General features: G+C 48.4%; 1 long non-coding RNA gene across 2 annotated transcripts; it reads right to left on the reverse strand.

The window, feature by feature from the left end:
- Positions 1 to 5550: 5550 nt before the first annotated feature.
- LOC139274920 (uncharacterized) lies at positions 5551 to 19088 on the reverse strand. Of its 2 annotated transcripts, none has more exons than XR_011595637.1 (2): positions 18998 to 19088; positions 5551 to 6040 (listed from the first exon to the last, which is right to left on the reverse strand). It is a non-coding gene; the product is annotated as an uncharacterized lncRNA (long non-coding RNA). The 2 variants fall into 2 exon arrangements; XR_011595638.1 differs by having other exon boundaries at positions 18994 to 19088.
- Between the last annotated feature and the right edge of the window lie 5316 nt (positions 19089 to 24404).

Below are 24404 nucleotides of genomic sequence, written 5' to 3' on the forward strand. Positions count from 1 at the left end.
TGATACTCTCCTTTATTTCCTTGGTTATCCACGGCTGGTTATCCCTTCTCTTACCGCCCTTCTTTTTCACTGGAATATATTTTTGTTGAGCACTATGAAAGAGCTCCTTAAAAGTTCTCCACTGTTCCTCAATTGTGCCACCATTTAGTCTGTGTTTCCAGTCTACTTTAGGCAACTCTGCCCTCATCCCATTGTAGTCCCCTTTGTTTAAACATAGGACGCTCATTTGAGACACTACTTCCTCACCCTCAATCTGTATTACAAATTCAACCATACTGTGATCACTTATTCCGAGAGGATCTTTTACTTGGAGATCGTTTATTATTCCTGTCTCATTACACAGGACCAGATCTAAGATAGCTTGCTCCCTTGTAGGTTCTGTAACATACTGTTCTAAGAAACAATTCCGTATGCATTCTATGAATTCCTCCTCCAGGCTACCCCGTGCGATTTGATTTGACCAATCGATATGTAGGTTAAAATCTCCTATGATTACTGCTGTTCCTTTTTTCACATGCCTCCATTATTCCCTTGATTATTGCGCACCCCACCGTGAAGTTATTATTTGGGGCCCTATAAACTACACCCACCAGTGACTTTTTCCCCTTACTATCTCTAATCTCCACCCACAATGATTTAACATCTTCAGCTGCTTCATCAATGACCTTCCTCCAGCATAAGGTCAGAGTTGGGGATGGTCACTGATGACTACACAGTGTTCAGTTCCATTCACAACTCCTCAGATAATGGAGCAGTCCATGCTCGTATGCAGCAAGACCTGGACAACATTCAGGCTTGTGCTGATAAGTGACAAGTAACATTCGTACCACACAAGTGCCAGGCAATGACCATCTCCAACAAGCGAGAGTCGAACCACCATCCCCTGATATTCAATGGCATTACCATCGCCGAATCCTCCACCATCAACATCCTGGGGGTCACCATTGACCAGAAACCTAACTGGATCAGCCACATAAATACTGTGGCAACAAGAGCAGGTCAGAGGCTGGGTATTCTGCGGCGAGTGTCTCACCTCCTGACTCCCCAAAACCGTTCCACCATCTACAAGGCACAAGTCAGGAGTGTGATGGAATACTCTCCACTTGCCTGGATGAGTGCAGCTCCAACAACACTCAAGAAGCTCGACACCATCCAGGGCAAAGCATCCCGCTTGATCGGCACCCCATCCACCACCTTCAACATTCACTCCCTCCACCACCGGCGCACCGTGGCTGCAGTGTACACCATCCCCGGCCAAAGACCGCCCTAAGTGGAGGAAGAGCATCCGGGAGGGTGCTGAGCACCTCGAGTCTCGTCGCCGAGAGCATGCAGAAAGCATGCGCAGGCAGCGGAAGGAGCGTGCAGCAAACCAGTCCCACCCACCCTTTCCTCCAACCACTGTCTGTCCCACCTGTGACAGAGACTGTAATTCCCGTATTGGACTGTTCAGCCACCTAAGAACTCATGTTAAGAGTGGAAGCAAGTCTTCCTCGATTCCGAGGGACTGCCTATGATGATGATGACATTCGTAGATTTCTTTTGCAGGTCGGAGGTGTCTGCCCGCAGGAAGCCTCGGACTACAAATTTTGGGCCATTTTATTAAATTTGCTCTGTGTGTGTGTGTGTGTGTGTGTGTGTGTCATATGCTCCTTATTTGGGCTGGGGGTGCCTTGCTAGGATGTTCCCATTGGATAAGCACCTGTCACATGGTCACACCTGCAGTTGCACGTTTCTGCCACTAGTCGGGGCTTCAAAAGGAGGCCGCTTGGCACTTGACCCCCCTCCCCCACTCTTATTTTTATATTTAATTTTTAAGAATGGTGATTATGCATTTAGTAAGAACCCAGGAGAAAAATCATAAGAGATATTGCAAAATAATTGTGTATTTAGTTCTCATTCTCTTTGAAATGTTTAACTTATTTAGTGTTAGCCGTGGCTCAGTGGGCAGCATACTTGCCTCTGAGTCAGAAGGTTGTGGGTTCAATTCCCACTCCAGGGACTTGAGCACATAAATCTAGGCTGACACTCCAGTGCAGTGCTGAGCGAGTGCTGCACTGTTGGAGGGGCAGTACTGAAGGAGTGCCACACTGTCAGAGGGGCCGTGCTGAGGGAGTGCTGCACTGTCGGAGGGGCAGTACTGAGGGAGCACTGCACTGTCGGAGGGGCAGTACTGAGGGAGCGCCGCACTGTCGGAGGGGAAGTACTGAGGGAGCGCTGCACTGTCGGAGGGGCAGTACTGAGGGAGCACTGCACTGTCAGAGGGGCAGTACTGAGGGAGTGCTGCACTGTCGGAGGGGCAGTACTGAGGGAGTGCTGCACTGTCGGAGGTGCTGTCTTTCAGCTGAGACGTTAAACTGAGGCCCCGTCTGCTCTCTCAAGTGGACGTAAAAGATCTCATGGAACTATTTTGAAGAAGAGCAGGGAAGTTATCCCCGGTGTCCTGGGAATGACATTTATCCCTCAATCAACATCACAAAAACAGATTATCTGGTCATTATCACATTGTTGTTTGTGGGAGCTTGCTGTGCACAAATAGTCTGCTGCGTTTCCTACATTACAATAGTGGCTACACTTCTAAAAGCATTTCATTGGCTGTAAAGCGCCTTGAGATGTCCAGTAGTCGTGAAAGGCGCTATATGAATACAAGTCTTTCTTTCTATGTGTGCTAAATATTTCGGAGATGGGAAATATTTGACTGGGTGAGATAATTGGAGGTCATGTGATAAAATCTCCAGGAATACGTCCAATCAGAGTTGGCCACCCAATCCTACCTCCTCTGTTCATCCCCATCATCAAATGGGTAGAAAAAAAGAAAGACTTGCATTTATATAGCGCCTTTCATGACCACCGGATGCCCCAAAGTCCTTTACAGCCAGTGAAGTATGTTTTTGAAGTGTAGTCACTGTTGTAATGTAGGAAACGTGGCAGCCAATTTGCGCACAGCAAGCTCCCACATACAGCAATGTGACAATGTCTAGATAATCTGCTTTTTACTGATGTTTGGGACATACTGACATTGTGAAAGGATCTATACAAATGCAAGTTCTTACTTCCTTTCGTTATTTATTTTTATCTTTCGACTTTCTTTCTTTCTCGTAGTATCATACAGCGCGGAAGGAGGCCATTTGGCCCTTCATTCCTGTGCCAGCACTTTGAAAGAGCTCTCCCATTCATCCCACTCCCCCCTGCTCTTTCCCCGTAGTTCTGCAAATCAGAGAAGGTTCACTCGGTTACTTCCTGGATTGAAGGGGTTGCCTTATGAGGAGAGGTTGAGCAGGTTGGGCCTATACTCATTGGAGTTTAGAAGAATGAGAGGTGATCTTATTGAAACATATAAGATTCTGAGGGGGCTTGACCGGGTACATGCAGAGAGGATGTTTCCCCTCGTGGGGGAATCTAGAACTAGGGGACATAGTTTCTTAATAAAGGGTCGCCCATTTAAGAGTGAGATGAGGAAGAATTTCTTCTGTCAGAGGGTGGGGAATCTTTGGAATTCTCTGCCCCAGAGAGCTGTGGAAGCTGGGTCATTGAATATATTCAAGGCTGAGATAGACCGATTCTTGAACTATAGGGGAATCAAGGGTTATGGGGAGCGGGCAGGGAAGTGGAGCTGAGTCCATGATCAGATCAGCCATGATCTTATTAAATGGCGGAGCAGGCTCGAGGGGCCAAATTGTCTACTCCTGCTCCTATTCCTTATGTTTTTATGTTTCCTTTCTCAATCAACTAAACCTGAATATTTGGAGGAAGGGCTCGTTGGATATTTTGCCTTGCTGTCTTTTCTCAGACACCGGCACCTCAGATGTTACCACAGGGAGAGGTTGAAGCGAATAGTATCGATGCATTTAAAGGGGAGCTAGACAAGGATATGAGGGAGAAGGGAATAGAGGGTTATGCTGATAGAGTTAGATGAGGAAAGACGAGAGGAGGCTCGAGTGGACCATAAACGCCAGTATGGACTGGTTGGGCCGAATGGCCTGTTTAGGTGCCGTAAACCTATATGTTTTTAATGGCCCATTTTGTGCGGAACTGAAGGGAAGACATTGGTGACTCGAAATCATCAGACAGGAGATCACAAGTCGATAAATGCAGAAAGATATAACAGTCTGCTTTCTGTGTTGATGTCGAAGTACAAAAACTATCATGGGAAATGGATGAGAGAGGGGAGATTGTGTCAGAGTTTGATTGTCCGAAAATCACAGACCGAGGAAATGCTGATCATCTGGGACAATAAAAGCTCCATTAACATCCACTTCCTCGGAAGGGTTATTTAGATAAACGTAGAGCTGATTGGGTTTTAGATTTTCAGGGTCTATAATTCTGATTCAAATAACAAGGGCTGGGCACACGCACAGGGATAGACGCTGCTACACACTCAATAACTGGAGCCCAGATCAAAACTTTCCCAAATAAACGTAGTGTTTGGAGTCCAATCATCTCAGGCCCTGCCCATTGCTGCAGGTGTTCCTCAGGGCAGCACCACCTTCAGCCGCTTCATCTATGACCTTCCCTCCATCAGAAGGTTAGAAGTGGGGATGTTCGCTGATGATTCAGAACTTCTCAAGACAATCAATCAGTCCCTGCCCCCATGCAGCAAGACCTGGACAACATCCAGGGTAGGGCTGATAAGTGGTAAGTAACATTCACGCCACACAAGTACCACGCAATGACCATCTCCAACAAGAGAGAGCCAACCACCGCCCCTTGACATTCAACGGCATTACCATCGCTGATTCCCCCACCATCAACATCCTGAGGCCCCCCGTATCACAGGGAGGTATAACACGGGGCTCTGACTGGATAGCTACATACTTTCACCCACCAAATTGTTTGGTGCGGAGGAGTGGCGAGAAATCGTGGCGGTGGCGCGGCGAGTCTTTTTGAGGAGGAGGAGCGGTGAGGGATCGTGGCGGAGGTGAAGCAAATGAGGGTACGGGGCCCAGAAGAGGCGAGGGCCCAGGGGCAGCACGGGCCAGCCCACACTGCGATATGTGTGCGCACTAGGTCCGTGCAGCAGAGCAGGTCTCCAGTCGTCCTGGTTAACCCTTGCCACTGGATAAAGGCCTAGCTCTGTCAAGCCCGTGTGGTGGCTGATGTGCAACGGTCACCACACGTTAAAAAAATCCACGCACAGGCATCTTCCACCCCCTCAACTGGAGTTCAGGACTGGAACATCGGGTCCTTCATTGAAACACCTGTGAACTCTTGTGGAAGCAAGTCATCCTCGCTCGAGGGATCGCCTATAATGATGATGGGGTCACCATTGACCAGAATCTCAACTAGACCAGCCACATAGATGCTGTGGCTACAAGAGCAGGTCAGAGGCTGGGTATTCTGCGGTGAGTGTCTCACCTCCTGCCTCCCCATAGCCTCCCTACCATCTAGAAGCCACACTCACCTGGATTGATGCAGGTCCAACGACAATCAAGAAGCCCGACACTAAAGCATTCTGCTTGATTGCTATCTCATCTGCCAGCTGAAACATATGATCTGTTCACTGTCTACACACCGTGGCTGCTGTAAAGTATTGAATAACTCCACAAGGTTAAGTTCGGTGAGCTAGTTCAGGCATGATCTGACTCCAGTTTATTCATTCTCAAAGTGAGGATTCAACATGGCTGCCAACATTATATATACGACTTGCATGTGCCTACCAGGGACCATTAGGACTCCGACAGTCACGGCCTCCGGTGGCAGGTAAAATCCAGTTAACATACATAACATCTGCAGTGCATTCTATCTTCAGGGGGCAATGCCGCACCTCCCAAACTCACGACCTCCACAGCCTAGAAGGACAAGGGCAGCAGGTGCATGGGAACACCACCACCTCCACGTTCCCCTCCGAGTCACACACCATCCAGACTGGGAAATGTATCAGCCGTTCCTTCATCGTCGCTGGCTCACAATCCTGGAACTCCCTCCCTAACGGCACCTTCACCACACGGACTGCAGCGGTCCAAGGCGGCGGCTCACCACCACCTTCTCAAGGGGCAATTAGGGATGGGCAATAAATGCCAGCCTGGCCAGCGATACTCATAGCCTGAGAATGAATAATAATAAAAGATGATGTCTCTGACAAAATCCAAATAGTAGAAAAATTTAGGCTCCATAATTATTGAGTCAGTAAACACATTGCCTATGTGATCATGAGATGCTAGAACTTTATAAATCACTGGTTAGGCCTCCGCTATAATATTGTGGACAATTCTGGGCACCATACTCCAGGAAAGGTGTAAAGGCCTTAGAAAGCATACAGAGGAGGTTTACCAGGATGTTAGAACATAAGAACATAAGAAATAGGAGCAGGAGTAGGCCACATGGCACCTCGAACCTGCTCCATCATTTAATAGAATCATGTTTGATCCGATCATGGACTCAGCTCCACTTCCCTGCCTGCTCCCCATAACCCCTTATTCCATTATCGGTTAAAATACTGTCTATGTCTGTCTTAAATGTATTCAATGACCCAGCCTCCATAGCTCTCTGAGGCAGTGAATTCCACAGGTTTACAACCCTCTGAGAGAAGAAATTCCTCCTCATCTCAGTTTTAAATGGGCGGCCCCTTATTCTAAGATCGTGCCCTCTAGTTCTAGTCTCCCTCATCAGTGGAAACATCCTCTCTGCATCCATCTCGTCAATCCCCCTCATAATCTTATACGTTTCGATAAGATCACCTCTCATTCTTCTGAATTCCAATGCGTAGAGGCCCAACCTACTCAACCTTTCCTCATAAGTCAACTCCCTCATCCCCGGAATCAACCTAGTGAACCTTCTCTTAACTGCCTCGAAAGCAAGTATATCCTTTTGTAAATATGGAAACCAGGGGATGAGGGGCTCCAGTTATGACGAGAGGTTGGGAATGTTAGGACTATTCTCCGTGGAGCAGAGAAAGTTAAAAGGTGACCTAATTGAGGTTTTCAAGATGATGAGAGATAAGGAAAAAAATGATTCCCTCTGGCGAGTGCGTCAATAACCAGAGGCCATGGATTCAAAATCATTGGCCAGAGATCTAGCGGGGAGACGGAGAGAAATGTTTTCACTTGGAGAGTTGTGGAGATCTGGAACGCTCACCCTGAAAGGATGGTGGGAGCGGATTCCATCAAAAGGAGTTGGGCAGGTACTGGGGAATGAGGAACTTATAGGGTGATGGACAAAAAACATGAATGAGGGACTAACCACAGCTGCTGTTTCAACAACCCAGCACAGACACGATGGGCCGAATGGCCTCCTTCTGTGCTGTAAGTATTTAGGCTTGTGTGTGGATGGCAGCCACACAGAATGGAAGATTCCAAGTATATTTTTCCCCACGGCGGTGCTGAGTTGGCTGATTCATGCACTTGCAATTGAGCTCTCAGTGACCCCAAGGTAGAGTGAAGGAAAAAAAATAATCTCGGGTTTCCACTCCTGGTCTTATTCCACTGACACTGTGGTGGAAAGTCTATGGGCTGTTAATTGCCCTCCGTCCCATTTGGGGGCGGATAATTCGGATTTGTGGAATTAACACCGGTCGAACCAACGGCTGCCATTGTCGGGTCGACGGATAATTAAAACAAATGGTGGCCACGGCAGTGCGCCCTTTCCTCTTTAAGGGCAGCCGCACTGCCTAGCCACTGGCAGCTTCCCACCTTGCGAGGCTGCTGGCGGGAGGGGAGGGCGGGGGGCACCGACTAGCGTTCGGTGGACGATTCCGGAGCGGTGACAGGGTCTTTATCGCCTTGCGCGGAGACGGGTGGGGCAGCTGTGGCTGGAGCGGGGCAGCAGTGTTTGGCGTCTGCAGAAATTAAGAGGGCAATCTCCCAATCGTCGTTGAGGCCGCCCCGACTGTGCAGAAAGGCCTTACTGCCCCGTTACAGCCACAACGAGGCGGTAACGGCCCTTCAAAAGGGGGCAAATTTGGGCCCAATGTGTGTAGATGCGAACTGAGGACAAGACAAGCCTTTACTTTTGTTAGACAAGGGTATTAATGGTGACGGACCCAAGGCGGGTAGATGGAGTTAAGATACAGATCAACCATCATCATCATCGAAATCGAGGAAGACTTGCTTCCACTCTAAAAGTGAGTTCTCAGGTGACTGTACAGTTCAGTAGGGGAATTTACAGACTCTGTCACAGGTGGGACAGACAGTGGTTGAGGGAAGGGGTGGGTGGGGAGTCTGGTTTGCCGCACGCTCCTGCGCCTGTTTTCTGCATGCTCGAGGTGCTCAGCGCCCTTCCGGATGCACTTCCTCCGCTTAGAGCGGGATTCCTAGGTGCCGGTGAAGTTGTTGCACTTAATCAAGCACTGCCTCCAGTGCGCCAGCGTAGCCTTCAGCCGCCTGAGGAAGAGAGTGTTCGAAAATCAGGCCCTCAAATCTGGCACCAAGCTCGTGGTCTACAGGTCTGTAGTAATACCCCGCCCTCCTGTATGGCTCAGAGACGTGGACCATGTACAGCAGACACCTCAAGTCGCTGGAGAAATACCACCAACGATGTCTCCGCAAGAACCTGCAAATCGCCTGGGAGGACAGACGCACCAACGTCAGTGTCCTCGACCAGGCCAACATCCCCAGCATTGAAGCACTGACCACACTCGACCAGCTCTGTTGGGCGGGCCACATTGTCCGCATGCCCGACATGAGATTCCCAAAGCAAACGTTCTACTCGGAACTCTTACACGGCAAGCGAGCCCCAGGTGGGCAGAGGAAACCTTTCAGGGACACCCTCAATGCCTCCTTGATGACATGCAACAGATCAACCATGATCGAATTGAATGGGGGGAAAAGGCTGGAGGGGCTGAATGGCCGACTCTATCACTCCGATGACTGTGCAGCTCTCCTCAGTGTCAAATGGAAACCTGTCATTCACTCGGTGGGCGCTAAGCATCCAAGAAGGCGCCGGACACCTCGAGTCTCTTTGTCGGGAACACGTGGAAGCCAAGTACAAACAGCGGAAGGAGCGCACGTCATCCCACCCACCCATCCCTTCAACCACTGTCTGCTCTACCTGTGACAGAGACTGTGGGTCCCATATCGGACTCATCAGTCACCTGAGAACTCATATTAGTGCAGAAGCAAGTGATGCTCGACTCCGAGGGACTGCCTCAAAAGGAAGAAGAAGACACTGCTGCTACTGGTACTACTAATACAGAGGCCTGGACTAATAATTTAGGGAACTTTGGCAGAAAAAAAATCGAACAACAAGTTATTATTTAAATGGAGAAAAATTGCAAAGTGCTGCAGTACAGCGGGACCTGGGGGTCCTGGTGCAGGAAACTCAAAAGGTTAGTATTTAGGTACAGCAAGTGATCAGGAAGGCAAATGGAATCTTGGCCTTTATTGCAAAAGGGATGGAAGCGTAGAAACATTGGGCCCAAGTTTCCACAAGAAAAAAAACGGGCACCCCTCCGAGCTGGGCGCCCGTTTTTCATGCCTAAAACGGCGCCTAAAAAAATCCTCGGTATTCTCCACCTACCTGTAGGTCCTCTGGCCCTCGGCGCAGCCAGCACGAGCTATGGGGAGGCGGAGCCAGGTCCCGGCGCTGAAAACAGTGCCGGGTCCTCTGCACATGCGCGCTACAGTAGGCACGCAAGTGCAGTAGCTCCAGGTGCTGAACTGTGTGGGAGGGGCCCGAAGCACGCAGCCCCTAGCCCTGGCTGAATGGCCTCACTACTGGGGCTGCGTGAATAAGGCTCCTCCCACGGCCAGCTCCTGCTTCCCCCCCGACCAGACCCGACACCCGCTCCCCCACCCCCCCCCCGCCGCGACCCGAGACCCGACACCCGCTCCCCCCCCCCGCTGACTCGACACCCGCTGCCCCCCCCGCCCCGACCCGACACCCGCTCCCCCCCCCACTCTCTCTCTCCCCCCCGCTCTCTCTCTCCCCCCCACCCCCGCTCTCTCTCTCCCCCCCCCGCTCTCTCTCCCCACGCCCCGCTCTCTCTCCCCCCCCCGCTCTCTCTCTCCCCCCCGCTTTCCCTCTTCCCCCCACCACGCTCTCTCTCCCCCCCCACTCTCTCTCTCCCCCCCCGCCCCCCCTCTCCCCCACCCCGCTCTCTCTCTCCCCCACCCCGCTCTCTCTCTCCCCCCCCCCGCCCTCTCTCTCCCCCCCGCTCTCTCTCTCCCCCCCCCGCTCTCTCTCTTCCCCCCCCGCTCTCTCTCCCCCCCCGCTCTCTCTCTCCCCCCCCGCTCTCTCTCTCCACCCCCCCGCTCTCTCTCTCTCCCCCCCTCCCTCTCTCCCTCCCCCCCTCCCTCTCTCCCTCCCCTTCTCCCTCCCCCCTCCCTCTCTCCCTCCTCCCCCATCTCTCCCTCCCCCCTCCCTTTCTCCCTCCCTCTCCCCCCTCCCTCTCTCCCTCCCCCCCTCCCTCTCTCCCTCCCCCCCTCTCTCTCCCTCCCCTCTCTCTCTCCCTCCCCCCCTCTCTCTCCCTCCCACCCCTCTCTCTCCCTCCCTCCCCCCCCTCTCCCTCCCTCTCTCTCTCTCTCTCCCTCCCTCCCTCCCTCTCTCTCTCTCTCTCGCTCCCCCTCCCGCTCAGTGGCACGAACGGCTGCAGAATTCTCCCTGGCTGAAGCACTTTCACACAGGTAGGAAGATGGTTTATTTAATCTTTTCTTGGCTTATAAATGTTTATTCAGGTTGAATTTATTTGTATAATATTTGTAGAAGTATAAATAAGGATTTATTGTAGAATTTAATGAGTTCCCTTCCCCCCCCTCCCCCCCACCTCGTTCTGGACGCCTAATTTGTAACCTGCGCCTGATTTTTTAATGTGTAGAACAGGTTTTTTCAGTTCTACAAAAATCTTCACTGGCTCCATTCTACTTTAGTTTGGAGTACGTTTTCACTGTGGAAACTTACAAATCAGGCGTCAGTGGCCGGACACGCCCCCTTTTGAAGAAAAAATTCTGTTCTAAACTAGAACTGTTCTACCTGACTAGAACTGCAGAAAAAAAAATGTGGAGAATTGCGATTTCTAAAATAGTCCGTTCTCCACCAGTTGCTCCTAAAAATCAGGCGCGAATCATGTGGAAACTTGGGCCCATAGAGAATAGGTGCAGGAGTAGGCTATTCAGTCCTTCGAGCCTGCACCACCATTCAATATGATCATGGCTGATCATTTTTAGTAGCCCATTCCTGCTTTCTCTCCATTCCCCTTAATCCCTTTGGCCGTAAGGGCCACATCTTTTGGAATATATCTAATGAACTGGCCTCAACTACTTCCTGTGGTAGAGAATTCCACAGGTTCACAATTCTCTGAATGAAGAAGTTTCTCCTCATCTTGGTTCTAAATGGCTTACCCCTTACCCTTAGGCTGTGACCCCTGATTCTGGAATTCCCCAACATCAGGAACATTCTTCCTGCATCTAACTTGTCCAATCCCGTCAGAATTTTATATGTTTCTATGAGATCCCCTCTCATTCTTCTAAATTTCAGTGAATATAAGCCTAGTCGATCCTGCCATCCCGGGAATCAGTCTGGTGAACCTTTGCTGCACTCCCTCAATAGCAAGAATGTCCTTCCTCAGATTAGGAGACCAAAACTGTACACAATAGTCAAGGTTTGGCCTCACCAAGGCCCTGTACAACTGCAGTAAGACCTCCCTGCTCCTATACTCAAATCCTCTTGCTATGGAGTATAAAAGCAGGGAAGTCTTGCTACAGTTATACAGGAGATTGGTGAGGCCACACCTGGAATACTGCGTACAGTTTTGGTTTCCATATTTAAGGAAGGATATACTTGCTTTAGAGGTAGTTCAGAGAAGGTTCACTAGGTTGATTCCGGAGATGAGGGGGTTGACTTATGAGGAAAGGTTGAGTAGGTTGGGCCTCTACTCATTGGAATTCAGAAGAATGAGAGGTGATCTTATCGAAACGTATAAGATTATAGTGGGGCTTGACAAGGTGGATGCAGAGAAGATGTTTCCACTGATAGGGGAGACTGGAACTAGGAGGCATAATCTTAGATTAAGGGGCCGCCCATTTAAAACTAAGATGAGGAGAAATTTCTTCTCTCAAAGGGTTGTAAATCTGTGGAATTCACTGCCTCAGAGAGCTGTGGAAGCTGGGACATTGAATAAATTTAAGACAGAGATAGACAGCTTTTTAACTGATAAGGGAATAAGGGGTTATGGAGAACGGGCGGGGAAGTGGAGCTGAGTCCATGATTGGATCAGTCATGATCGTATTAAATGGCGGAGCAGGCTCGAGGGGCCTTATGGCCTGATCCTGCTCCTATTTCTTATGTTCTTAAAAACCATCAAGACAGTTTGAGAACTTGAATTCAGTTTTTAAAAATCTTGAAATAAAAAGCTGCACTCAGTAAAAGTGACCGTGAAGGTGTCGGATTGTCGTACAAACCCAACTGGTTCACTCATGCCCTTTATGGAAGGAAACTTGCCGTTCTTACCCGGTCCGGCCTGCACCAACGTAGTTGGCTCTCAGCTGCCCTCCGAAATGGCCCAGTAAACCACCGGGGCAACTAATGGTGGACAATAAATGCCAAGCCATTCCAGCAGCGTCGAGAAATTAATATTCATTAAAATGAGAGAGATAACAGAGTTTGCCAGGAAACGTGCCCCAACGTGAGTTACCCTCTTCAGGATTCATCCGTTTAAAATAATGGGCCTGAAATCCTGGCACCCTTGGGCCCGGATAGGAACAGCACGCTTCAGGTATTCTGCTCCTGACCAGTGTCTGTACTGTGCTGTGTTCAAGTTCACTCTGCGGATGTGGGCGTCGCTGACAAGGCCGCCATCTATTGCCCATTCCGATGTTGCCCTAAGTGGTTTGGTACAACTGAATGGCTTCAAGTGCATTTCAAAGGGCAGTTAAGAGTCAGCCACGCTGTTGTGGGACTGAAGTCACATATATAGGCCAGACTGGGCAAGGGCGGCAGATTTCCTTCCCTAAAAAGGATGTCTCTGAACCAGTTGTGCATATACGGCAATCCAATAGCTTCATGGCCACTTTGACTGATGCCAGCTTTTTAAAATATATGGCCAGATTTATTTTTTTTAATTGAATCAAATTCTCAAACTGCCGTGGTGAGAGTTATCTGGATTGTTAATACAGGCCTCTTCCAATATTATCGTCAACAGTGATCGCTAACCTCAAGAATCCACATAAACTGAGTGCGATCTGGATCTAGGTTCACACAGAAACCATTGAACAGACAAGTTCCTGTTTTTACATAGAATTACGTGGAATATTCGGCAGAGAAACGGGCAATTCAGCCTAACTAGTCTGTGCTAGTGTTTATGCTCCACACGAGTCTCCTCCCAGTCCCTCTACCTCGTCGCAGCTGTAATCTAGACACCCGTCAGTATGCTCACAGGTTGGTAGAGCTCGCGTCCTTCCGCGAGAGTTGGGCGCCGGAGGGACTGGAGTGCATCATCACCCCCGGCAACCAAAATTTTATTTCATTTATGTTTCTGGTTAAAAGTTCATTGGTTTAATTGTCGGTTTTAGTGCCCCCGTTAATAAGGGGGAACTTGATTTATGGGCTTACACAAAATAGTTGTAGAGCTGTTGAGTTGGGGAGTCCCTTAGCCAGTCACGTGATGTTCACAAGACTCAATAAAACCCCAGCCAGTTGGGTTCAGGGGATCCAAAATGAGGCATGTGTTTCTGAGCCTGGTGGATGAACTGGTAATGTGTCGTGTGATTGTTAAACCTTTGCTAATATACCAACAAGTTCTTAATAGCAATGTGTTGCTATGAATTCTTAAGCAAAGAACCCATGAAGCAAATACATTACAGCAGCCTTTCAGCATATCATTCTATTCCATTTTCTCTCAGGTACTTGTCTAGTATCCTTTCAAAAGCATCGAAGCGATTTGCCTCAACCACTTCCTGTGGTAACAAGTTCCACATTCTCACCACTCTCTGAGTAAAGACATTTCTGCTTATTTTCCCATTAGTATCTATCTTGTATTTATGACCCCTAGTTCTCCCACAAGCGGAAACCATTCTCTCCACATCTACGCTGTCCAACCCATTTGTAGTTTCAAAAGCCTCTATCGGGTCTCCTCTAAATCATCTAATGATGAAAGCCCCAAACTGCTGAGTGTTTCCCTATAGCTGTATTCTCTCAGTTCTCAAGATATTAAGGGGAACAGATAGGGTAGAAGGCGAGAAAAATATTTTCGCTGTTTGGGGATTGCAGAACTGGGGGGCATATTCTGAAAATTGGAGCCAGACCTTACAGGAGTGAAATTCGCAAACACTTCTACACACACAGGGTAGTAGAATTTTGGAACTCTCTCCCGCAAATGGCAATTGATCAATTGTTAATTTTAAATTTGATATTGAAAGCTTTTTGTCAACCAAAGGTATTAAGGGATATGGGACAAGGGTGGGTATATGGAGTTAGGTCGCAGATCGCCCTTGATCTCATTGAATGGCGGAACAGGCTCGAAAGGACAAATGGCCTCCTCCTGTTCCTATGTTGCTTTGTTTTTGAGACCAGTACGATTTTTCTATTTTTTTGTAAAATCTGCCGATTTCTTCCCTCACTCAATAGAATGAGCCACACTTCTTACTTTAAATATCTTTGCGTGCTGTGAGTCCGTTCTGATGACTAGTTTACCAGCTCCATGGATTGAAGGCATTAACAGTGAAAGTTGGGGTCAGAGATTAGTGCCTTAATGGAAGAAAGATTTACTGGTCAAATGATTGAATCTTTAGTCACACAACTATTAACCACAGCTCTGCTCCCTGTGGAGGGGGCTGGTTTAGATCCATATGACACTAAAACCACATTGTTGGGGGCTTTTATAGTTTTCAATCCACCCACGAGACTGGCGTTACTTGTACTTTTCTCCATGACTCCTGTCTCCTTAAGTGTCAGCTGTGGCTCAGTGGGTAGCACCCTCGCCTCTGAATCAGAAGGTTGTGGGTTCAAGTCCCACTTCAAAGACTGGAGCACAAAAAAAGCAGGCTGACGCTCCCAGTGCAGTGCTGAGGGCGTGCCGCACTGTCGGAGGGGCAGTGCTGAGGGAGTGCCGCACTGTTGGAGGGGCAGTGCTGAGGGAGCGCCGCACTGTCGGAGAGGCAGTGCTGAGGGAGCGCTGCACTGTCAGAGAGGGAGTGCTGCACTGTCGGAGGTGCCGTCTTTTGGATGAGATGTTAAACCGAGGCCCCGTCTGCTCTCTCAAGTGGACGTAAAAGACTCCACGGCACTTTTTCGAAGAAGAGCAGGGGAGTTATCTCCGGTGTCCTGGCCATCAGGCTATTAATCCATCAGCCAACATCACCAAAACAGATTATCTGGTCATTATCACTTTGTTGTTTTTGGGAGCTTGCTGTGTGCAATTTGGTTGCCACGTTTCCTACATTACAATGGTGACTACACTCCAAAAGTACTTCATTGGTTGTAAAGCACTTTGGGACATCGTGAGGTTATGAAAGGCGCTATATAAATGCAAGTTCTTTCTTTCATTGTCTGATGGTGTGGTGCTTTCTGCCTTTTGATAGGAATAAGGAACATAAGAGCATAAGAAATAGGAGCAGAAGTAGGCCATACGGCCCCTCGAGCCTGCTCCGCCATTCAATACGATCATGGCTCATCTGATCATGGACTCAGCTCCACTTCCCTGCCCGCTCCCCATAACCCCTTATCCTCTTATCATTTAAAAACTGTTTATTTCTGTCTTAAATTTATTCAATGTCCCAGCTTCCACAGCTCTCTGAGGCAGCGAATTCCACAGATTTACAACCCTCTGAGAGAAGAAATTCCTCCTCATCTCAGTTTTAAAGGGGCGGCCCCTTATTCTAAGATTATGCCCTCTAGTTCTAGTCTCCCCATCAGTGGAAACATCCTCTCTGCATCCAACTTGTCAAGCCCCCTCATAATCTTATACATCTCGATAAGATCACCTCTCATTCTTCTGAATTCCAACGAGTAGAGGCCCAACCTACTCAACCTTTCCTCATAAGTCAACCTGGTGAACCTTCTCTGAACCGCCTCCAAAGCAAGTATATCCTTTCGTAAATATGGAAATCAAAACTGAACGCAGTATTCCAGGTGTGGCCTCACCAATACCTTATATAGCTATAGCAAGACTTTCCTGCTTTTATACTCCATCTTCTTTGCAATAAAGGCCAAGATACCATTGGCCTTCCTGATCACTTGCTGTATCTGCATACTATCCTTTTGCGTTTCATGCACAAGTACCCCCAGGTCCCGCTGTACTGCGGCACTTTGCAATCTTTCTTCATTTAAATAATAACTTGCTCTTTGATTTTTTTTCTGCCAAAGTGCATGACCTCACACTTTCCAACATTATACTCCATCTGCCAAATTTTTGCCCGCTCACTTAGCCTGTCTATGTCCTTTTGCAGATTTTTTGTATCCTCCTCACACATTGCTTTTTCTCCCATCTTTGTATCGTCAGCAAACTTGGCTACGTTACACTCAATCCCTTCTTCCAAGTTGTTAAAGATTGTAAATAGTTGGGGTCCCAGCACTGATCCCTGCGGCACCCCACTAGTTACTGGTTGCCAACCAGAGAATGAACCATTTATCCCGACTCTCTGTTCCCTGTTAATTAGCCAATCCTCTATCCATGCTAATATATTACCCCCAACCTCGTGAACTTTTATGTTGTGCAGCAACCTTTTATGTGGCACCTTGTCAAATGTCTTCTGGAAGTCCAAATACACCACATCCACTGGTTCCCCTTTATCCACCCTGTTCGTTACATCCTCGAAGAACTCCAGCAAAGGAGAAGATGGTGGAGAACCTGATGGTCTATAGTTACTGATTTCACAGTAAATAGGTAATTGTCAATCCTGGGCATCACATGGGAGGGCAGAAGTTTCAGATCATTGGAGACTCTACTCATGGAAACTGCTTTTTCTTAACAGTGAACGCAGAAGAAGAGTGTTAGGAGAAAGCCCGAAAAGTAACCACAGTTTTGGGCTGGTGAACATTCGAGTAGGAGAGGGTCTGTCGTAAAATCAGCGTCAGATTGGTGGACACAGCATTTACGTGTCTGATCCAGAATTTTGGCTGTGAAGCGCTTTGGGACATGGGGTGGCCATGGAAGCCGCTATATAAATGCAAGTCTTTTTTTTCTTTCTCATCTGTGGGGCCGAGGCCACATCAGATCCCTGCCGTGTTCTAACCCATATGACAAGGTTATTTTTTGGGGGTTACCTGACAGCAGAATGAAGGTGGTCACCAGGTTTCACATCCCCATGCACCCACCCCACCCAACTCAGTTTGCGTCCCAAATTCAATTCCGTGCCGACGTCACAAAGTTGTTGTTGTGAATAAAAATTGCATTCATATTGCCGTCAGGCCATCTCAAAGTGCTTCACGGCCAATGAGTGCATAGAATTACGGACAACCTATCGCACCGAAACAGGCCTTTCGGCCCAACTGGTCTCTGCCGCTGTTTATGCTCCACACCAGCCTCCTCCCACTCTAATTACCTCTTCCCACCCTTGTCCCTATCCCTCTATCCCATTCTCCTTCATGTAGGCATCAAGATTCCCCTTAAGCGCATCGATGCTCAAACTGTACAGGGTATTGGTGAAGCCACACCTGGAGTACTGCGTACAGTTTTGGTCTCTGTATTTAAGGAAGGATATACTTGCTTTGGAGGCTGTTCAGAGAAGGTTCACTAGGTTGATTCCGGAGATGAGGGGGTTGACTTATGAAGATAGGTTGAGAAGGTTGGGCCTCTACTCATTGTGGTTCAGAAGAATGAGAGGTGATCTTATTGAAATATATAAGATAATGAGGGGACTTGACAAGGTGGATGCAGAGAGGATATTTCCACTCATACGGGAAACTAAAACTAGTGGACATAATCTCAGAATAAGGGGTCGCCCATTTAAAACTGAGATGAGGAGAAATTTCTTCGATCAGAGGGTTGTAAATCTATGGAATTATTTGCCTCAGAGAGCTAATAAGAGCATAAGAACATAAGAAATAGGAGCAGGAGCAGGCCATACAGCCTTTCGAGCCTGCTCCGCCATTTAATACGATCATGGCTGATCCGATCATGGACTCAGGTCCACTTCCCTGCCCGCTCTCCATAACCCCTTATCCCTTTATCGGTTAAGAAACTGCCTAAAGTCTATCTTAAATCTATTCAATGACCCAGCTTCCTCAGCTCTCTGAGGCATCGAATTCCACAGATTTACCACCCTCTGAGAGAAGAAATTCCTCCTCAACTCAGTTTTAAATGGATGGCCCCTTATTCTAAGATCATGCCCCCTAGTTCTAGTCTCCCCCATCAGTGGAAACATCCTCTCTACATCCACCTTGTCAAGCCCCCTCATAATCTTATACATTTCGATAAGATCATCTCTCATTCTTCTGAATTCCAATGAGTAGAGGCCCAAACTACTCAACCTTTCCTCATAAGTTAACCCCCATCTCCGGAATCTCCAGCCGTGGAGGCTGAGTCATTAAATATATTTAAGGCGGCGATAGACAGATTTTTGAGCGATAAGGGAATAAAGGGTTATGGGGAGCAGGCAGGGAAGTGGAGATGAGTCCATGATCAGATCAGCCATGATGTTATTGAATGGCGGAGCAGGCTCGAGGGGCCGTATGGCCTACTCCTGCTCTTATTTTGTATGTTCTTATGTACTCCATGTGACAGCGAGTTCCACATTCTCACCACTTTCTTGTAATGAAATTCTTCCTAAATGTCTTATTTGTTATGATTATCTTAAATGTATGTCCCCTTGTTTGGGACTCATCCACAAATGGTTTCTCCCCAGCCAGCCTATCGAACGCCCTCATTATTTTAAAAGCCTCGATCAGGTCTTCTCTCAGCCTTCTCTTTTCTGGAGAGGTGCCCCAGACTACTCAACCTTTCCTGATAGTTCCACCCTCTCGACTCCTTGGCAATCTTTTCTTCACTTCGCCCGCGTCGTCATCATCACTTAGCGGAGATTAAATAAAAACTAGAGCTCGGCCATTTAGGAGGGAAGCCAGGAAACACTTTGGCCCTGAAATTCCGGTTCGGCCTTCCCGCGGGCATATTGGAGAAAAAATACGCACCTACCTGAAGCTGGTGCCCACGTTGGACTTTCCGAGACTGAGGCCTCTCCTGACTGCCAATCGCAGCGCGTGCACGTCGACGTGTGTGCAGGCCGACAGCTAGAGTCACATGGCTTTGGGCAGCCAATCAGGTAAAGTATCACAGTAATAGGAGTTCCGCAGGGTCCTAAACTCTTATTACTAGGATTGTGATAGAGCCCGAAACACCCAAAACACAGCCCCAAACACCCAAAACACTAATAAAAATAGAAAATAATTATACTACATTCATTCAAATGTCTTAAAAAAAAACATAATTTCCCGATTTTTAAAAAAGTATTTTAAAATAAACTTACCATTGTGGGGAGGGTTTTTAATGATAAAATATGTTTTAATAACTTTATTTTCATGTGTTTTTGTGTTTTTTAAAACACGCACCTGTAAAAAGTAGGCTATGCACAAGATTTTTGAGGACATTTGTTAGCGTGAATATCGTAAATTTTCACTTACAAGTGTCCTCGCTCCTGAGGTGCGTGCGATCTGTCAAGCCGGAAACTTGACAGACCGGAATTGCCAGTTTCCAGCGCATGCGCATTGCGTGCCGAAAACCGGCTTTTCCGATGCCATCCTGGGTCCGTAGGAACTTCTTACGGACCCGGAGAGGCCGGAATTTCAGGGCCTTTATCTCACAAAGGGGCGTGGAAACGTAGAAACTTAGAAACATAGAAGTTAGGTGCAGGAGCAGGCCATTCGGCCCTTCGAGCCTGCACCATCATTCAATAAGATTATGGCTGATCATTCAATATGGAAATATGGAACTCTCTCCCCCTAAAAGGCTGTGCATACTGGGCGCAGTTGAAGCTTTCAAGACTGAGACTGACAGATTTTATAATGTAAGGGCACCAAGGGATTATGGAACAAAGGTGGGTAAATGAGTCGAGGTACGGATCAGCCACGATCTCATTGAATGACTGAGCAGGCTCGAGGGGCTGTATGGCCTGCTCCTGTTTCTATGGCCGCGATATTAATGGGGAGGCAGGGATGGTGCGGGTGAACCTGGGGGATGGGGAGGCCTTGCCAATCTTAACGTCAGGGCCTCGTTTAAATTCTCTGGAGCGACAGAATGGGATTGGCCCCCGGGGGTTTCAAAGCCCAGGGCCACGATCGGGAGTGGGTGCGGAGCGGGGTGGTCTTGCAACGATAGAGGCTGAAGGGTGGGGTGTGGGTAGTCTGCTTAAACGGAAGCTCAAAGCTTTCTTGTGAGGCTCAGGTGGGATTGTCCGCCCGTCCTGGTCCCAGGAAAACCTGGAAAAATAAATGTTAAACTTAGCTGCAGGGCATCTTCTAGCCCAGCATTCAGTTCCCTAATCCTAACCCTGATGCGTATCCCGAACCCTAACGCTAAGACCAACACCAAGCCCAACCCAGAACACTAACCCTGAACCCTAACCTTAAAATAACCTTAACCCTAACCCTAACCCTTATCCTGAACCCTAACATTAAACCCAACCCTGAACCCTAACCCCAACATCAACCCTGAACAAAAACCTTAACCCTAACCTTGAACCCTAACCTTAACGCTAAGCCCACCCCGAACATGGAACCCTAACCCCAACACCAACCCTGAACCCAAACCCTAATCCTAAACCCGAACCTTCTCGCTAACCCCACCCCGAACACGGAACCCTAACCCCAACACCAACCCTGAACCCAAACCCGAACCCTGAACCCTAACCTTAACCCTAACCCCACCGCTGAACCCTGAATCCTAACCCCTGAACCGGAACCCTAACCTTAATCCTGAATCCTAACTCTAACCCCAAAAACAAACCCCAACCCTGAACCCTAACCTTAATCCTGAACCCTAACCCTAACCCCGACACCAAACCCCAACCCTAACCCTAACCTTAATCCTGAACCCTGACCCTAACCGTAACCCTGATCCTACCCAGACCCCAATTACATCGGACGCTACCCATAGCCTTAATTCTGACTACCGGATGCTGAGGTGTACCTGGATCTAACCCAAAACCCTCACCCTAAAATATCTTCAACCATGATCCTTATCCTGACACTAACCTAAACCATTTCTAGCATCTTGCACGAATCCAACATATGCCTTGGACCCCAACTCTCAGTGCTAAAGCCAGCCCACAACACTCAATAAACTGAACCCAAACAACCCTCATACAGGAAGCCACAGTTTGATGGGGACCAAACTCAGCCCCACTACCACAAACACAGCAGAGGATAAGAAAACTACCAAAAATAAGGATAATGGCAAGTAAAACCGGACGAAAAGCAATAGAAAGCACGACCCAAGCAAAGGTGGCAGGCACCAGTGAAACAAAAAAGCTTGAGAAATTAGAATACATACAGAAGAGGGGACAACCACCCTCCTTTAAGAGGTGCAGACTGCCAAGTGCTGCTGCACTTTAAAAAAATTTCACCTGCAGAAGACAGCTCACCTTTAACAGGTGCAGACAGCCTTTAAGAGGAGCAGGCTAGCTTTAAGTAAAGCTAGCCTTGCTCGAACAAGGTGAACTTCGGGCCCCTGCTGAGCACCCAGCCTGTCAGCAGTGGGTTCAGTACTAGGCTGTGCACTGCAATCACTACAATTAGCAGGCAGCCCGATGCGTGTTATGCTTGTGCTTTTTGAATGGGAGCAGACATATCTCGCATCGTTTCTTTCGGGTTATTCAATTTCTAGACCACAGAATACAAAAAGCAAGGAAGTTTTGCGAATCTTTCTAAATCAATGGTTAGGCCTCAGCTGGAGTATTATGTCTAATTCTCAGATAATGGAGCAGTCCATGCCCACAACGGTTTACAATATACATAGATGGCCTGGAAGAGGGGACAGAGTGTAGTGTAACAAAATTTGCAGGTGACACAAAGATTAGTGGGAAAGCGGGTTGTGTAGAGGACACAGAGAGGCTGCAGAGATTTGGATAGGTTAAGCGAATGGGCTAAGGTTTGGCAGATGGAATACAATGTCGGAAAGTGTGAGGTCATCCACCTTGGGAAAAAAAATAGTAAAAGGGAATATTATTTGAATGGGGAGAAATTACAACATGCTGCGGTGCAGAGGGACCTGGAGGTCCTTGTGCATGAATCCCAAAAAGTTAGTTTGCAGGTGCAGCAGGTAATCAGGAAGGCGAATGGAATGTTGGCCTTCATTGCGAGAGGGATGGAGTACAAAAGCAGGGAGGTCCTGCTGCAACTGTACAGGGTATTGGTGAGGCCGCACCTGGAGTACTGCATGCAGTTTTGGTCACCTTACTTAAGGAAGGATATACTGGCTTTGGAGGGGGTACAGAGACGATTCACTAGGCTGATTCCGGAGATGAGGGGGTTACCTTATGATGATAGATTGAGTAGACTCGGTCTTTACTCGTTGGAGTTCAGAAGGGATGAGGGGTGATCTTATAGAAACATTTAAAATAATGAAAGGGATAGACAAGATAGAGGCAGAGAGGTTGTTTCCACTGGTCGGGGAGACTAGAACTAGGGGGCACAGCCTCAAAATATGGGGGAGCCAATTTAAAACCGTGTTGAGAAGGAATTTCTTCTCCCAGAGGGTTGTGAATCTGTGGAATTCTCTGCCCAAGGAAGCAGTTGAGGCTAGCTCATTGAATATATTCAAGTCACAGAGAGATAGATTTTTAACCAATAAGGGAATTAAGGGTTACGGGGAGCGGGCGGGAAAGTGGAGCTGAGTCCACGGCCAGATCAGCCATGATCTTGTTGAATGGCGGAGCAGGCTCGAGGGACTAGATGGCCTACTCCTGTTCCTAATTCTTATGTTCTTATGTTATGTTCACATGCAGCAAGACCAGGATGACTTTCAGGCTTGGGCTGATATGTGCCAAGTAACAGTCGCACCACAGAAGGGCCAGGCAATTCAGCGAGTGTTTGTGACAGAGGTTCAGCGAATGCTTGGGCCGGAGCAGCGGCGAGAGATCGTGGCAGAGGTACGGCAAATGAGGATACAGGGCCCAGAAGAGCCGAGGGCCCAGGGGCAGCACGGGCCAGCCCACACCATGATATGTGTGTGCACTAGGTCCGTGCAGCAGAGCGGGTCGCCAGTCGTCTTGGTTAACCCTTGCCACTGGACAAAGGCCTAGCTCTGTCAAGCCCGTGTGGTGGCTGGTGTGCAATGGTCACCACCTGTTAATAAAATTCATGCACAGGCATCTTCCACCCCCTCAACTGGTGTTCAGGACTGGACTATAGGAGCCTTCATTAAAACATCTGCAAACTCATCCCTTTTGGTGTGGAAGCACGTCATCCTCATTCGAGGGATCGGCTATGATGATGATGATTCTCCAACAAGCGAGAATCTAACCCTCTGCCCTTGACATTCAGTGCCATTACCATCGTCGAATCCCTCACCATCAACATCCTGGGGGCCACCATTGACCAGAAACTTAACTGGACCAGCTACACAAATACTGTGGCCACAAGAGCGGGTCAGAGGCTGGGTATTCTGCGGCGAGTGTCTCGCCTCCTGACTCCCCAAAGCCTTTCCACCATCTACAAAGCACAAGTCAGGAGTGTGATGGAATACTCTCCACTTGCCTGGATGAGTGCAGCTCCAACAACACTCAAGAAGCTCGACACCATCCAGGACAAAGCAGCCCGCTTGATCAGCACCCCATCCACCACCTTCAACATTCACTCCCTCCACCACCGGCGCACCGTGGCTGCAGTGTGCACCATCTACAAGATGCACTGCAGCAACTCGCCAAGGCTTCTTCAGCAGCACCTCCCAAACCCGCGACCTCTACCGCCTAGAAGGACAAGGGCAGCAGGCGCATGGGAACACCACCACCTCCACGTTCCCCTCCCAGTCACACACCATCCTGACTTGGAAATATATCGGCCGTTCCTTCATCGTCGCTGGGTCACAATCCTGGAACTCCCTCCCTAACAGCACTGTGGGAGCACCTTCACCACACGGACTGCAGCGGTTCAAGAAGGCGGCTCACCACCACCTTCTCAAGGGGCAATTAGGGATGGGCAATAAATGCCGGCCTTGCCAGCGACGCCCACATCCAATGATCGAATTTAAAAAAAATCTGGGCAGCACATTTTAGGAAGGATGTCAAGGCAGAGGAGATTTACCGGAATGGTACTAGGGATGAGGGACTTCAGTTATGTGGAGAGACTGGAGAAGCTGGGATTTTTCTCCTTAGAGCAGAGAAGGTTAAGGGGAGATATAATAAAGGTTTTGATAGACTAGTTAAGGAGAGGCTTTTGCAGTTGTCGTAGGGTCAATAACCAGAGGAAACAGATTTAAGATAATTGTCAAAAGAACCAAGTTGGAGATGAAGAGAACATTTTTTACACAGCCACTTAATCCTAACCGTAACCGTAACATTAACTCTAACCCTAACTGGAATGCACTTCCTGAAAGGATGGTGGAAACA

The sequence above is a fragment of the Pristiophorus japonicus genome, chromosome 10 (assembly GCF_044704955.1).
Source record: "Pristiophorus japonicus isolate sPriJap1 chromosome 10, sPriJap1.hap1, whole genome shotgun sequence".
NCBI classification, from domain to species: domain Eukaryota; kingdom Metazoa; phylum Chordata; class Chondrichthyes; family Pristiophoridae; genus Pristiophorus; species Pristiophorus japonicus.